Source organism: Ochotona princeps, chromosome 3 (genome assembly GCF_030435755.1).
Source record: "Ochotona princeps isolate mOchPri1 chromosome 3, mOchPri1.hap1, whole genome shotgun sequence".
NCBI classification, from domain to species: Eukaryota; Metazoa; Chordata; class Mammalia; order Lagomorpha; family Ochotonidae; genus Ochotona; species Ochotona princeps.
The window spans coordinates 83925981-83943528 of NC_080834.1; positions in this window are offsets into that span (position 1 = coordinate 83925981).

Genomic DNA, 17548 nt, shown 5'->3' on the forward strand with positions numbered 1-17548 from the left:
ATAACAGGTACAGTGGCAGAGACAGTAGGAACACAAGTCACAGTTTGACAGGCCATCAGTCCAAGGAAATTACTGTTTAGATCACACATGGCTTCAGAAGTAAGCTTCAGAAGAGAAAACATACAGAAAAAGAGAGCCATGAATGACTGGCTCATTTTAGAGTAAGAAAAGAACTAGAGATCATGTATATCCAACCTGGCTGCCCTGGTTCTAGATCCTGAGGGTTCTATGCAGGCCAGCAGGTCAAAGTGGATCAGAGTGGCACTGATGGGAATCACTTGTACAGATCTTCTGAGATGGTTTAGATGTACAAATAGCAAGCAGAAGACTTCCCTTCACTAACAACTGACATCTTAGAGATTCACCTTCCCACATTAATAACTAAAGTTGGATACATTTTCACTCAAGTCTTGAAGTTAGCTTTCATTTTTTCTCCTAAGAAAAGAGGGGTGGGGAGACTTAAAAATGTTTCTTTCCAGATGTCAGCATTTTGGCATAGCAGAAAAAGCTGCCTTCAGCAGTATCCTCAATGGGTTCTAGTTCTAGTCCTGGCTGTTCTGCTTCTGCCCTAGCACCGTGTTAATAACCTGGGAGAGGCAGCAGCAGATGATCTGATATTATGGACCCCTGCTACTCATGTGGGATTCCCACTTGAAGCTCCTGCCTCCTAACTCCTGTCTTCAGTCTACCCTGTCACTGTTCATTGCAACCACTTGGGGAGTGAATCATCATATGGAAGATCTCATTCTCATTCTATCTGTGTCTGTCTCCTTCCTTCTCTATAACTCTGATATTCAAATAAATGAATAACTAAAAATGTTTAAAAACAGAATGGAAATGTTTATTTCCCTCCTTGAATCAATATACTACTCTTTTAAAAAAAAACAGTGAGTTAAAGCGGTACTAAATATACCTTGTGAATTATCTAGGACCCCCTTTTTCTCAAATACTTTGACTTGGAATTATTTAACAATGTCAGGTCAAATGTGATTTGGACTTCAATCGCCTGGATGATTAAGTGTGTACATGGGTTCTTGGTTTGAAAAGCTCAAAAAAAATGTGACTAGAATAAAAAGAGCTTGTTTCTTTTAGTAGTTTGCACAGAAGCTTTCTAAAGCCCACTCCTGTTCTGTTGATTTATTTTTTTAAAGAGAGAAAGACATGTTGATGAATGAGTTCAGCTTCTACAGGATCCCTGGAGAGGAAGGAGGGGCTTGTAGGAAAGGAGGGGTAGACAGTGTTTTCATCTGCTTTGCAAAGGATCCAAAGCCTACAGTCCTTCCTGATTACTCTCCAAGATGCTGCATTCACTGTCTGAATTGACTACATGCCAAGAAACTCTGCCTTTAAGCCTTGGAGAGTTCTTAGCTGTGGGATAAAAAGTAAACAAGAACAGAAAGGAATGAAGGGAGGGAAGAACAGGGGGAAAAAACAGCAAAGGAAATGAGTATATTTGCAAGCTAGGAGATTTCTGCATCCTCTAGCTTGCTAGGCCTCAAGGAGATTTCTATAAAGGGATTGGTATGAACACAAAATGTCAATCTAGAAAGAGATTGACAAAATGTCAATCTTGAAACAGGGGTTGAAGGTATCCAAACAGACTTTCTGCTCTGGGTCTAAATAGCCACAGGCCTTCATGAGGAGAAAAAGAGAATGCTTTTTGGTCTGAAAGTCAGCAGGGAACTGGAGCCATAACACTACTTCCTAGGAATATGGGAGTCTTCTAAAGCCCATTTCTCATGAAGGTGTATTCAGAGCTCATTCATGTCAGCAGATAAGTCAGTGGAACAATCCTACAAGGGCAAGAACCACCTGAAAGATCTGAGGTCCCAACAAGGCACGCAGCAAGAGAGGGAAATATCCCAGAGAATGTTTTCAGTAGAATGAAATAGCTGCTACTAAAAGCAGCAACTACCACCATGATCATTAATACAGGGAACTGAAGGACAATTCTCTGAGTGGCATGATCAGCTGAGTTCTCCCCCTTTCTTCCTTGTAGCATTTAGTAGCACTGCAGCATGCACTGTGAGTACAGCAGCTTTAGGAGATGAGGAGGCAGTCTGGGTGGCTGAAACAGTCTGCCTTAATTCAGTCTCCACCCCCAGAATGGAATGCCCTTTAGTGCTTTAGTCCAACATGTCACGTGTTCTCAAGTAGACAACCTGGTGCAACCTACCTTCCAGAGCTCACTCATCTGCCACATAAGTGGAGCACACACAGTTGAGACTCCATTCGCCTGGGAAGATTGTCTGAGCCTGAGGCACAAACTCACAGTGAATCCTAGATGTCTACTGTCCCAGTTGCCTGTGTGAGTAATAAACCCACTTCATGGGACTTGCTGCTCCTGAATGTGCTGTCTCCCAGCACTCAGCCAAGAGGCTCATCTGTGCAAAAATGAGCCTATTCACAGAAACACGCTCTTATACTTGGTAAAAGAGCTTAATGGACTTTGAACCCCTCATTATTGCCACAAAAAAAAATTGCACAACAAACCATCCTTAAAACATCAATGACCTGCAGCTCAGTTCAGCATTATCCCACCCAGGCTGGGCTCAGCTGGGTGCTTTTCTGTCAGCTGCAGCGGCTAGGGTAGCTCTGTTTGTTAGGGAAGCACTGAGAGGCATCCAGGTGATCCTGCTAAACTCATCTTTCCTTTCCCTTGATCATTAGGATTGTCTGCGTGTCTTACTTTTGGAATTGCAAGATATGATTCTTACTGCAAGAGATGGCAAGCATAGCTGAAGTCTCTGCTAAAGTCTTGTCAACTAACATACTGGACAAAACAAGTCAGAGATCCAAATCCAGATACAAAGAACAGGAACACCATTTTCTCTTTGGTGTTCAAACCTCTAGGCAACAGGAGTTCCTCAACCTCCAGTACACAGCATTGTTGGAGATGTTATTCTGGGGCTTAATTTCCTGTCTGTAAAGTAGAAATGATATTTTCTTTGTCTAATATCACAGGTTGGTGGGGAGATCAGATGAAATAATGGATATGAGAGTTGTTTAAAAAGCTAGAGTGTTACACAATGTCAAGTGATTGCTAGAATTATTTCTCCTTAGATGTTGAGCTGTGGTCTCTGCAACACTATGCACACTATGGGAATGATGGACATGGTTGTGTTCTAATAACTTTCTATGCAAAAGCAAACAAAAAGTCATGTAGCCTGAGAGCCACAGCTCACCAATTAATGCTCCATGCATTTTAGGAAATAGACATTAGGCTGGCTTTTCACTTACTTGTTTAGGTCAACTCTCCTTCATATTTCCCATCCATTAACGCATGTAAAAGTCCTTCACAGTTAAAAACCCTTCTTGTTATCCAAGTTCCTCTGTAATTCAAGCTCCTATTCTACGCAGTGGATACTTTGCTATGTATCAGGTACCTTGTAAACTATGAGTACTTTATCAAGGCAAGTTGTTTTCTTTTCTTTGTTGGGGAAGGGGAGAGTTCTGCCATAAGTAGAAAAGAGGAAGAACAGCTTCCTCTATCCCTACTACAACCTCCTGTGCAATACTTCCACATAATTTTCAGGAATCACAAAATGTGGGTTCCAGGACATTTTTCCCAGTTCTTGTTAAATGGTGGGGGGTGGTGTCCCTTCTTTTGTTCTGAAGGTTTAGCTGCTCCCACTGAAAACATCCATAGTCCCTTGGATCTACTACTCATTTTTTACTTTGCGCTTTTCTTTTCTTTTTTTTTTTCTCTGTCAGCCTGAAGGGACAGAAGAGACAGCTGAGTTATTCTCTATTACCATCAGATACAAGCCTGGCTCCAGTCAACACTCTTGGGAGATAAACATAGAGGGAAGGTTTCTCACTTCTAAGCCCCTGGAGATTAGTAGTCCAAAATAAACAGAAAAATAACCCGGTAGAAAATCAAGAAGGGCTATCCAACCCCATGCTTTCCAGCTGCCCTTTTCATTACACATTCCAAATGATCCACTTTGGAAGCGAACAGAGCCAGGGAGATCTCAGAGGCAGGTGCAGAGGATTTGCTCTACTGGAACCCACACACCCAGAACTTACCACTGGATGTGAGCTGAGCCAGGATCCCTAAAAAGCAGGCCTCTTGTGGAAGACTTCACTGTCTGGAACAGACTTCTCCACCCGAAATGAGAGTTTTCGTAAGTACATTACCTGAAACTGTTTGGCAAGTTAATGCAGGTAATGAAGACATCTGGGGTCACAGAGCTTGTATCTCCCCACTTGAAACAAAGATTAGAAAGCAGGCACGGCCTTGTATTGATTTTGTGCCATCTTATCCACCAAGCTGGAAAGCCTCTCAGGGTACATTAAATTCAGTGTAGCCATCACGGGTACCACCCTTGCAGTAACCTGGAGCTTTTTAAGGTCTGAGCTCCATTTATAGTTGGCAGATGCCCAGCTCTAAGAGGTTACTGTGAGAAGCAATCCCTCACAGCAGAGAGCAGCTTCAAAGAGTTCATGTTCAAAGGGTAGATTCCCTTTCCTTTGGCTCAGGGGAAAGGTAGTTGTGCCAAGCAACTGCCTCCCCACAGGATGAAGTGCCTGGTGCAGCTCTCAGTTTGTCAGGGTTAAAACCAGGCCCTCCTGCCATTCCCATCACATGCCCCCAAGATGACTGAACCAGTCTGGCTACCTAATGCTCTGCTTTGAATAGTATCCCCTAACCATCTGTCTCTCTGTTCTCCTCCTACTCGGCAAATTCTAACTGTTCCTTCCTTTAGCCTCTCTTTTCTTGCAAACCTGTTTCACAAGCCAGCTATTCTTTTATTTTCCAGTAGCTTGCTATAGTTATTCCGAGTCCCAGTTTTCTATATACACATCATTTACTGGGGTTCTTCACTGTTCTTCAATTCAAGGAACTCTTTCCATGGCCTTCTTGTCTCACACCATCTTCTTAGCCTGAAACATGGTATCCCATCTCTACTACTGAAATATTTTAAACCCCAGTTTACGTGCCATTTCCACAATTTAAAAAGAGTGCATCAAAGTCCGTTGAGCTTAGTACTTCAGTATTTCTCTTGTGTTAATTATGTACTTTCTTGTGTTAGAACAACTTATCTTATTTATACTTACAGATTAGGAACAACTTAATACACTGTCTTCTCCTCCCCAAATACAATTTATGATAGATGCCCAGGTAACATATATCATTGAGAGACCTACATAATGGTATTACAGGTTAAGTTGCAGCTTGCAAGGCCAGCCTCCTTATATGAGTGTCAGTTCAAGTCACAACTGTTCTGTTTCCTATCCAGCTCCCTGTTAACATACTTGAGAAAGCAACAGGTGATGATCCGAATACCTGAGCCACTGCCACCCACGTGGGAAATCTGCAGTTCCAAGTCCCTGACCTCGGAGTGGCCCAGCCATGGCTGTAGCAGTCACTGGGGGTGTAAACTAATGGACAGAACACAGAGTCTCCATTTCTCTCTCTCTCTCTCTCCCTCTCTCTCTCTCTCTCTCTCTCTCTCTCTCTCCCTCTCTCTCTCCCTCTCTCTCTCCTTCTCTCCCTCCCTCCCTACCTCCCTCCATCCATCAGGAAATATCACAAGTAATAAACACGAGGGAGAAAAGTTTCTATCTTGCCCTTTCTCTTATAGAAAGTAGGACAGTTTATAGCAGCGTTACTGAGATCATTGAACAAAGTTTTCACTGAGATACTCTAAGCCTAAGAAAATAAAGTATTATTTTCCCACAAAACCAGTGATAAAACTGGTTTCAGTTTTTAATCAAGGCCTGGTGCCCAACTTATTTATATGAACTATTGTAAGTATAGTATTTAATTCATTGTAAATATTACATTTGCACAGGACATTGCATAAAACTTTTTACACTATTGTATATAAATCAACCAAATGGCAACACAGAAGCCAGTAAAAGAAAATATTATTTAAAATATCTCATCATAAATTTCTATTTTGCTAATTTTTATTTTCTTTAAAATCAGGACAGCTAGTAAAGATATATTTTTGACCAAACCATGAATCTGGAAAAATTTTGAGGAAATTTTGTGAGGCATTTTATTAAAACTCTGCAGGATTAAGAACTGAAATAGTTTTTAGAGAACCTAATGCAGTTTCTGCTGGAGGGGAGACTCCAGCCTACTGGTTATTACGGTAGTGTTCCACATCTGAGAACTGGATTCAGCTTATGGCTTGAGAGTTTTGCCAATGCAGAACCAGGGGAGGCAGGAGGTCGTGTCTTAAGTAGTTAGGCTCCTGTCACCCATGTGGAAGGCCTGCATTGAGCTTCTGGCTGCTAGTGTCAGCCTTGGCCATTACAAGCATTTGGGGAGCAAACTAACAATAGAGGAACTCATTTTGTTTCTCTGCCAATTCACCTTTGTCACTCTTTCTCAAAAAAAAAAAATTTACCAAAAACCTTGGCTTTCTTAGTTCTTTCCTACTTGAGAGCCTAAAAATTCATGGTGCTGGGGTCTGGCTTTATTATTGCTCCACAATGCTGTCTCAAAGCTGCCTATCATAATGTAAAATTATGTGTCACCACGCTATTGATCTGCCTCTTATTTACAAGCACATTAGCCAACCGTTTTTCAGTTACCCTTTTTTGAATAGAACACAGCATTGCTCTAACATGTATGATATAGAAAATATATAGAAAATATATAGAAAATGTATGATATTTTATGTTCACTAAAACAAACAACAACTACCATACCACATCATTTTCTTGTAAAAAAACCACATTATTGCTCCATCACACTTCTGCCTTTAAAAGTATATTCATGTACTTGACATACAGGCCTAGTTCATTCAAAATGAATACAATCATCCAGAACTAGTCACTGCTGTTGTATACATTAGCAAGCTGCACTGAGAGCAACTACAATAATAAAGTTGTTCACTATGAACAATGAAAAACAATTACAAAATTGATTTTGTATTTTTAAAATGGATTATATCCATGGTAAAAATCCCTACAACTTGGCATAAAGACAACCGTGGCAGAAAATTAAAATTCAGGTACCCAGAGACACACCATGTTGACATCGGGTTTCCAGTGAGCTTCTTGAGGGTAGGAATAATGCCCTGCTCTCTTCAGTGTCTCTTGAGGATGGATATCACATAACAAGTGCACAATAAGTAATAAAAATGAAAACACATGTGTGGCCTTCATTCAGTGAGGTTCTTTGGTTAAATACCTTAAGTAGTGCAGAGATAGGGCTCAGTCACTTACAATGGGATCAAATACACTAGTGGAATGGATCAAGTCCAACACTTTGTTCCTCTCCACGTAGAGCCCACCTCAAGAACATATCTCTGATAAAACATAAAATTTAGATACTGCAGTAACTTTCTATCAAACGCAATGGATAGGAAATCCAACATAAGGGGTACAACATGTTCCAATATAAAGAGGGAAGGAAGTGACAAGGAATGTATGTAAGTGGACTATTTTCAGAAAGTCAGATGGGCAAGTGGCCTCTGCAATGTGAGAGAACACCTGCCTCATGCCAAAAATGCCAAAACTTCAAGAGAAAGGGCAGAAAAGAATAACGGGAGACTCGCAAGATGGCCGACATAGGAGGAAGACTGTGAGAGAGCTCACAGACAGAGAGGGCTAGAACGCGACAAAAGAGTAAGTGGAGCAGCATAGAACTACAGGGAGAAGAACGTGAAGTTCCCTGGACAGTGTGGAACCAAAAAAATCCACACAACTCGGAAGAGCAACCAGGGAAAAACAAAAGAAAGGGCAGGGGAGACGACTTTCCGCTCCTGACCTGCTGAGTCACCTCTGAGTGCAGACACTGAAAGCCGCAGACCGATCCGCAGACCGATCCGCAAACCGACCCGCAAACAGACCCGCAGACGCAGTGGCCCTGAGGACCAGCGGTGATTGGGACCCGCTGGCATCTGCTCACCCTGGTCACCAGGACCCTGAATCACCGGGACCCGCCGGCATCTGCCCACCCTGGTCGCCAAGCCCCCCCGGGACCTGCCCCAGCCGCAGCCTCCAGGTTCCAGCCGCCTGCACCCACCGTGACCAGCAACGGACACAGCAGTCGGGAGACGCACCTGCGGCGAGGATTCCCACCAGAGGAAGAGGCAGACTGCAAGAACCTGAGGTTTGAGTGAGTTGGGTGGGGACAGTGGTGGGTTGGAGGCTTCAGGAGTTGGCCCCCCAGGGGCATGCACAGAGCCTGAACACAATTGGTGCTCGTCTCCCCGCCCCTCCCCCACCCCCAGACTCCAGCGTCTAGAGACACAGGGCGAGTGCCTTGAAACTGCCAAAACTGTGTCTGGGAGAAAGGCAAAAGGCACACTGGATACTCCCCCGTGCCTTTGCAGTCTGGCACTCAGCTGGGCGGTGCTATCCCACAGGAACCCAAGCACGCCTCTGGGCTGGGCAGTCCCCTGCTAGCGCTGGGGCGGTCGGTCCCCTGCAAGCGCTGGGGTGGGTGGGCCTGCGTAGGAGGCGCTTCCAGAGAGCACCTGGAACACCCCATGCCCTATAGTCCCGGGCACCAAGCCCTGTGATTCCGCGCACAGGGGACGCGCACAGAGAGTGCCTTCACTCCCCCACGCCCTGTGGTAGCATACCTGTAGGGGACGAGCTGAGAGTGCGCTTTGAATCCGCTGGGCCCTGGAAGTGGCGCCCTGAGGTCCAGTGTTCTGGAGACGCACCAAAAGTGCCTTGAAAATTCCCACACCCTGCTACTCCACGCCTGCAGACTCCGATCTCTACAGGATAGTGCTTGGAGACCCCTCAGCACACTGGTGCCTAGGTCTCTCAAAAAAGAAACACTAACACAATGGGAAGAAATACCAGAAAAGGTAATGATCCAGATGAGAGTGCCAACACCCTACCAATAAAGGATCGAAAGCCAATGTCTATTTCGGAGATGCGAGATGAAGACATAGAAGATCTACCAGACAAGGAATTCAAAAAAATAATGTTAAAATATGTCAGAGACAATGAGAAGAATTGGGAGGACTTCAAGGAATTCAAGAACCACATAGCCTCAGAAATACAACAAATGAAAAGTAAAATCCTTGACTTAGAGCACAAAATTGAGAGCCTAACCAACAGAACAAATACAGCAGAAGAGAGGATCTCTGAAACAGAAGACACACAAAACGAACATACCCAGTTCATAAAACAGCTGGAGACAAGTCTGAACAAAGCCAATAAGACCATACAAGAAATGAAAGACAACCTCAGAAAATCAAATATTAGGATTATTGGCCTTCCTGAAGGAGCGGAAAAAGAGTCAGGAATGCAAATGGTGCTCGACGAAATTATACAGGAAAACTTTCAAAACACTTGGAACATGAAACCAGCCCAAATCCAGGACGGTCAGAGGACTCCCAGCAGATATGACCCAAAGCGATCTTCACCCAGACATATGGTGCTCAAGTTCCACTTCAACGAAGACAAAGAAAGAGTCCTAAGACAAGTACGAAGCAGAGAAAAGATCACATACTGGGGAAAACCAATCAGGATCACTGCTGACTTCTCTGAAGAGACTTAACAAGCAAGAAGAGAATGGACAAAGATCTTCCAAACCCTGAATCAGAACAACTGTCAACCAAGAATATTGTACCCAGCAAAGATCTCATTCGTATTTGAGAACGAAATCAAATACTTCCACAGCAAAGAGAAATTAGAAGAATATGCCAGCACAAAACCAGCTCTACAAAATCTCCTTAGAAATGCACTAAATCCAGAAAAAAAGGAGGTGAATCATAAGCAAAGATGGCAAACAGGAAGATCTCCCCACTAAAGTCCACACAAGGGCAATTACACAGATATCAACACCCACAAAAACAAGTATGGCAGGGCAAAATCACAACCTCTCAATTTTAACTCTTAACACAAATGGCCTGAACTCACCAATCAAAAGGTATAGATTAACAGAATGGATTATCAAACAGCACCCAACTATCTGTTGCCTACAAGAGACACATCTAACCAGAAGAGATTCGAAGAAGCTGAAAGTGAAAGGTTGGAAACAGATATTTCATGCCAATGGACGAGAAAAAAAGGCTGGGGTAGCTGTCTTAATTTCAGATGATGTGGACTTCAATCTGACACACATCAAAAAGGACAGGGAAGGACATTATATATTGGTGAAGGGACTGATCCATCAGGAAGTAATTACCATTGTGAACATATATGCACCAAATTCAAACGCACCTAGCCACGTGAAGCAATTACTCACGGACTTAAGGGGAGACATAGATATGCACACAATAATAGTGGGTGATCTTAACACCCCACTAACAACTATAGACAGATCAACAAAACAAAAACTCAACAAAGAAACAACAGAGCTCATACAAACAATAGAACAACTGGACTTGGTTGACATCTATAGAATTTTTTACCCTAAGGCCACAAATTATACATTTTTTTCAGCAGTGCATGGCACCTTCTCCAGGATCGACCACATGATAGGACACAAAGCAAACCTAAATAACTTCAAAAAGATAGGAATCATACCATGTACCCTCTCAGACCACCACGGAATGAAGCTGGAAATCAGCAATTCAAAATGTCCCAGGAAATACAGAAACTCTTGGAGGCTGAACAATATGCTATTAAACGAACAATGGATCAGAGAAGAAATTAAAGATGAGATCAAAAAATTTATGGAAACCAATGAAAACTCTGACACAACATTCCAAAATTTGTGGGACACTGCCAAAGCAGTGCTACGGGGTAAACTCATCGCAATTGGAGCTCATGTCAAGGCCCAAGAGAGGCGCCAAATACAGGAACTAAACACACACCTCCAGGAATTGGAAAAACAACAGCAGAAGAGCCCCACACACAATAGGTAACAAGAAATCATCAAAACAAGGGAGGAAATCAACCAGATAGAAATTAAAAAAAACATACACAAAATCAATGAATCAAAAAGCTGGTTTTTTGAGAAGATAAACAAGATAGACACCCCACTGGCCTGACTGACAAAGAAAAAACAAGAGAAGGCAAGAATTAACAGCATCAAAGATGAAAAAGGCAACATAACAACAGACACTGCATCCATTAAGGCCATAATTAGAAATTACTACAAAGCACTGTACTCCAACAAATCAGAAGATCACCAAGAAATGGAAAAGTTCTTAGACTTCTACCACCTGCCAAAACTTAGCCCAGAGGCAACAAACGACCTGAACAAACCCATAACTGAAGTAGAGATTGAATCAGTGATTAAAGACCTCCCAACAAAGAAAAGCCCAGGCCCAGACGGCTTCACTCCAGAATTCTACAAAACATTCCGAACAGAACTGACCCCAATCCTCTACAAACTCTTCAAAACAATAGAAAAAGAGGCAACCCTTCCAAACTCATTCTATGAAGCCAACATTACCTTAATCCCAAAACCAGACAGAGAACTAACAGAGAAGGAAAACTACAGACCTATCTCTTTGATGAACATTGATGCTAAGATTCTCAACAAAATCCTAGCCAACAGAATTCAAAAACACATCAGACAGATCGTTCATCCAGATCAAGTAGGATTCATCCCTGGAATGCAGGGATGGTTCAACATTCGCAAATCCATAAATGTGATACACCACATCCAAAAACTGAAAAACAAGAATCACATGATAGTATCAATAGATGCAGAAAAAGCTTTCGACAAAATCCAACACCACTTCCTACTAAAAACCCTAACCAAGGTAGGCATAGATGGAAAAATCCACAACATAATTAAAGCCATATATGAAAAACCCAACGCCAGCATCATACTGAATGGAGAAAAACTGGAACCCTTCCCATTGAGATCTGGAACAAGACAGGGATGTCCACTTTCTCCACTACAATTCAACATAGTCCTAGAGGTACTCGCTGAGGCCATAAGACAAGAAAAAGAAATCAGAGGAATCCAAATGGGAAACGAAGAAGTTAAACTCTCACTATACGCAGATGATATGATTCTTTATGTAGAAGAGCCAAGAGACTCAATACAGAGACTGCTAGAACTTGTACGAGAGTTTGGTAGAGTGGCAGGGTACAAAATTAATGAACAAAAATCAACAGCCATAGTGTATGCGAACAGCCCCAAGATGGAAAAAGCCTTAGCCAGCAAGATACCATTCAAAATAACAGAGAAAAGTATGAAATATCTGGGAATATATCTAACCAAAAATGTAGGAGACTTATTTGAAGAAAACTACAAACTACTTAAAAAAGAAATTGAACAAGACCCCAAAAGGTGGAGTAACATCCCATGCTCCTGGATAGGTAAAATCAATATCATTAAAATGTCTATACTGCCAAAAGCAATATATACATTCAACGCAATCCCAATCAAATTGCCCAAAACATTCTTCATGGAACTGGAAACAATGATCCAAAGGTTCATCTGGAAGCACAAAAAACCACGGATAGCTAGAACCATCCTGAAGAACAGGAAGTTAGCAGGGGGAATCACAGTTCCGGACCTCTGGACATACTATAGGGCCGTGGTTATCAAAACAGCGTGGTACTGGCACAAAGATAGAGAGGAAGATCAATGGAGCAGAATAGAAACACCAGAAGGAAACCCACACAGACACAGCCAAATAATCTTTGGCAAAAAGACAAACGACAATCCAGGCAAATGGGAAGGTCTGTTCAATAAATGCTGTTGGGACAACTGGTTGATAGCCTGCAGAAACAAAAAAAATAGATCCACATCTCTCACCATACACTAAGATCAGATCTAAATGGATAACAGATCTAAACCTACATCCAGAAACCTTCAAACTTTTGGAAGAAAATGTTGGAAACACACTGGAACACTTAGGGGTAGGCCCTCACTTCCTAAAAAAGACTCCAAATGCAGTAGAAATCGAGACCAAAATAAACAATTGGGACCTTGTCAAACTAAGAAGCTTCTGTACAGCTAGAGAAACAATCAACAAAGTAAAAAGGCAACCCACAGAATGGGAGAAAATCTTCGCACACGACATAGGTGATAGAGGGCTGATCTCCAGAATATACAAAGAGCTACAAAACAACCAAAATGTCAAAACAAACAAGCCACTCAAGAAATGGGCACAGGAAATGGGCAGACACTTCACAAAGGAACAAACCCAAATGGCAAATAAACATATGAAAAAATGCTCAAGTTCCCTGGCAATAAGGGAAATCCAAATTAAAACATCAATGAGGTACCACCTAACGCCAGTAAGACTGGCCCACATGAATAAAAGCACCAACAACACTTGCTGGCGAGGTTGCGGGGAAAAGGGAACCCTACTCCACTGCTGGTGGGGCTGCAGGCTGGTACAGCCTCTATGGAAATCAGTATGGAGAATATTCAAACAACTCAAATTCAACATACCGTATGACCCAGCAATAGCACTCCTAGGAATATATCCAGAACACTTGTTTTATGAGAAACCAACATGCACTCCTATGCTCATAGCAGCACAATCAGTAATTGCAAAAACATGGAAGCAACCAAAATGCCCATCAACAGAGGATTGGATAAGAAAGCTATGGTTCATCTACTCCATGGAATACTACTCAGCTATTAAAAAAAACAAAATGCAGTTCTTTGTGGCCAAATGGGCCCAACTGGAAACCATAATGCTAAGGGAAATGAGCCAATCCCAAAAGGTTAAATACCACATGTTTGCCTTAATTTAAGATGATATGATGTTATGTATAACATGTTATGTTTTGAATGTTATATGTTGTGTATAAACTAAAATTGAAGTATAGGTGAGGTGGTCACAGAAGGTGACTGGGAACTCGCATTTACTTTTAACATATTGGTTAATCATTACTATGTCAATTAATTCCATAATGATGTAAATTTTTGCTGATGGTATGTTGGAGCTTTCAATTGACTGGGATGATACTCTGCTGGCTCTGTCTTCAGACCAGAGAGGGTATACCTAAGAAGCCGTTGAACTTGACTGGACAATAAGAGGCTGGACTCTATGTTTGGTATACGCTTGCAATGGGGGAATCTCAACTGAACTTGAACTGTGGTTATGCAACTAGGTGGAGGAATCCACCATGGTGGGAGGGTTTGGGGAGGGGTGGGGAGAACCCAAGTATCTATGTAATTGTGTCACATAATACAATGTAATTACTGAATTTAAATAATAAATAATTTAAAAAAAAAGAAAAAATTTGCGTAAAAGAAAGTAAACAGTAAAAAAAAAAAAAAAAAAAAGAATAACGGGACCCCTGGAAAACACAGGAAATTGGAAATTTACATGTACACATCCTGACAATGAGATTAGTGAGAAAGAAGTTTGTTGCTGCTTACTAAATCCTGTTGGTGCTGGAGAGATTTACACTTGTCCTCTGCCTGGAACTAAAGGGAAGTGTTAGAGGACTAGTATGTTCAAATAACAGCAGCCATGAACATCAACGGGATTCAGAAGCAGGAGCACTGACTAGCAAGAACCTGTATCCTCTCCTTGGCCTTTGTCTCCCTCAGGACCATAAATCACGTGCTTCCACCTCAGATTTTACAGAGTAGATCTTCAGCTCAGTGCTACACAGAGAAGATTGAAAAGTAGAAATCAAGCATCCATGTATGGCAATATTTTCCACTACAAAGAACTGCACTGACAACACACTTGAAAGCATAACCGAGTGCACAATAACATATTTCCTGAGGAAATGATTAAACTGGTTCTTTCCCCCTTACCTGCTACCTTAATGAAACTTCTGTCATCTCTGGTGAATGGTGAGATACTCCACTCCTAATTTGTTCCTCCTAGTTAACAGATCATAGGATGTTCTACCCCTTCCTGAGGATAGCTTAAGTTAATTACAGCAATAATAATACAGAGTAGCAATGATGCACAACTTTGAGGACAAACTATAAACATGTTACTTGTCACATGATTCTATTATTAAACACTGCTAGTATCTTCACTTTATTTATGACTACACAAAGGCACAAAGACAATAACCAATTTGTCCAATGCCAGGTCCTTTGTAATCTGTGATTCAAACTCAGATTTTTGACCCTAGAGCCCTAGCTCGAAACCACTAAATACTCAGCTGCACTCACTGCCTTTTATAAACCTGTAGTTTTTGTATATGGTCTCTGGTGTAACACGTCCTTCTTTTAAACCACCCATATCTTTTGAAAATATACATGTGTAAGAAACTTAGTTGTCAGCTTTTCAATATAGTTTTGCAGTATATAGCACAGTAATAAAATGGAAGAGTAATCTAATCTGACATGTACCCACACAGCCAAAGCTGAGGACCGTGATTTCCTCACATTTTATTCAACTTCTCTTCTCCATGTGAAGTACATTTCAACCAATTTCAAAGCCATGAGTGCCGGGCAAATAACAGGCTGGTCTGACCTGTGATAGGTGCTTTCTTGAAATCCTGAAGTACAGAGGCATTGTCAAACAAGACCAGCACAAGGGAATTTTACTCTGTCTGCTAACTTACAACCATGCCCTAGAAAAATTAAAATTAGATTACTCAGTGATTCATTTTCTATAAAATCTACCAAAAGATACTTATTTATCTAAACATCAGCTTTCCTTTGAATCTTATTCCCAATCATGGGTCCTGATAAGGAAACATTTGTTTGATAAATATATTAGAAAAACACAATGCTCTGTGGCTTTTTGCTGTTGTTGTTATTCATGTCTATCTGAGCAGACAAGCAAAGACATCGTACTGTGGAGCTGTAACTAGCTTCAATTTTTGACCATGAACTGAAAGAGAGAAATACAGATGCCCTTCAAATCATGACAAAGCTATATCCTGATGCAGTCATTACACACCGAAAATACCTTGTCAGAAACGCTTTTAAAATACCTGGCTTTCCAAACATTATAAGTGAACAAAACACTATACAGTACAGCCTTCACTGTTTCATCCCTATGAGTGTGTGATTTGGTGGGAGCTATAGATTGGGCAACTGCTCAGCATCGCTAGAGTATCATAGTGTATATTGCTAGTCGGGTAAAAGTCTCATTTCAAAATTCAAATTTGGTTTCTACTGAAGTGTGTTTCTTTTCTTTTGCTCCATGTGGATATCAGAGAAGTGACCAATAGATCAATCTGTCTCTCTGTCTCTCTCTGCTCTCCTCTCCTTTTCCTCCCTAAGTAATTCTGATTTTTTAAATAAATAAATAAATAAATCTTTTTAAAAAGAAGCTGATCAAGCAATAACAAGTTATCAGGTGTGTTTGAATTGTCCATACTACACTACGTCTCATAAAACACATATTACACAATGTATACTTTCGGTCTTGTGGGGAGGATGGCATAGAAAAGACTTCCTAGCCTCCTGCTCTACAATAATTCATAATCTCTTGAACTGGACTTTCCAACAAAACTTTCTGCACTGATGAAAATGTGCTACATCTGCTTGTCCAATATGGTAGAGAATAGTTACATGTAGCCAGTTAAAACTAGGGTTAAGTTCATAAGTACTGTGAATGCAACATGGCAGAATAGGGTATAGAAAGATTCAAATGGATGGAGAAGTATCAGCTGAGAAGAAGCAGAGAGGGAATGATCCTGAGAAATAGGAAAGAACAGTCAATAGCAGAAATAGACCAGGAGACCCATGGACATGTGGAAGCAACAGATAGAGCACAGTGGTGCTGCAGTGAATAGACACCCCACAGTGATCAGTTTCACAGGTAGCCAGGTGGAAAGCAGAAAACTGGGAAATGAAGATACATTGCAGAATGCATCTCTACTACTGAATAAAAGGAGGAATTCCAATGAAACTGTTAAATGTATCTTGACACTAAGATACCAGACTTTGCACCATTGTTTACACCAACATGCCATGACAGACTTAAGAGCAGAAAGTTGAACTTGCGACTGTTACTAAAGGACTACACTGCTGCAACAACATGTGGTAAAACCGTGAGGAGGAAGGGGGATGGGACGAGCTATATCATGGAAAAAATTAATTAAACTATTTAACTAATTAAAATTAAAGTATTTAATTAATTAATTATTAGATGAGTTAGAAGCTCAATTCTACAGTCAAACCTAGCACATTCCTCGTGAAATGAAGATATTTAAATTTGAAATCACATTAATGAAAATTTAATAATTCAATCCCTCAAAAAGCCACATGTGACTCATGACTACTACAGTAGCAGAAATATAGAGCATTTCTTTCATCACAGAAAGTTGTATTGGATAGTTTTTTTCATTTAAAATGTGAGTAGAGAGTCATGTCCTCATTTCTAAGAAATACTTGTTATATGGAATTCATTAAGTAAAATCTTACTCATTATGAAAAAAACAGACAATATTCAAGTAGGAATCTAATCAACTAAAGGAAAACTGCCTAGACATAAGTATATTCCCATAACAAGATGGAAACTTGATCTTAAATTGCCTTTGAATTCATATATGATTATAATACTATTAGGCAGTGTCTATAGCAATTGGAAATAAAATGTTAGTCACAAAAAGTTTCCACTTGAGCAATTTTCTATAAAAAGAAATTAAATCCATTAAATTCTTGACTTTGTGGTCAAAGCCAATCAGTCTGGATTGGAGTAGCAGACTCTGAAGGGAAAAATATTAAATTTAACATAGTAGATACATCATCAGGTAATTATTTTGCTCCAGGAAGCCTCAT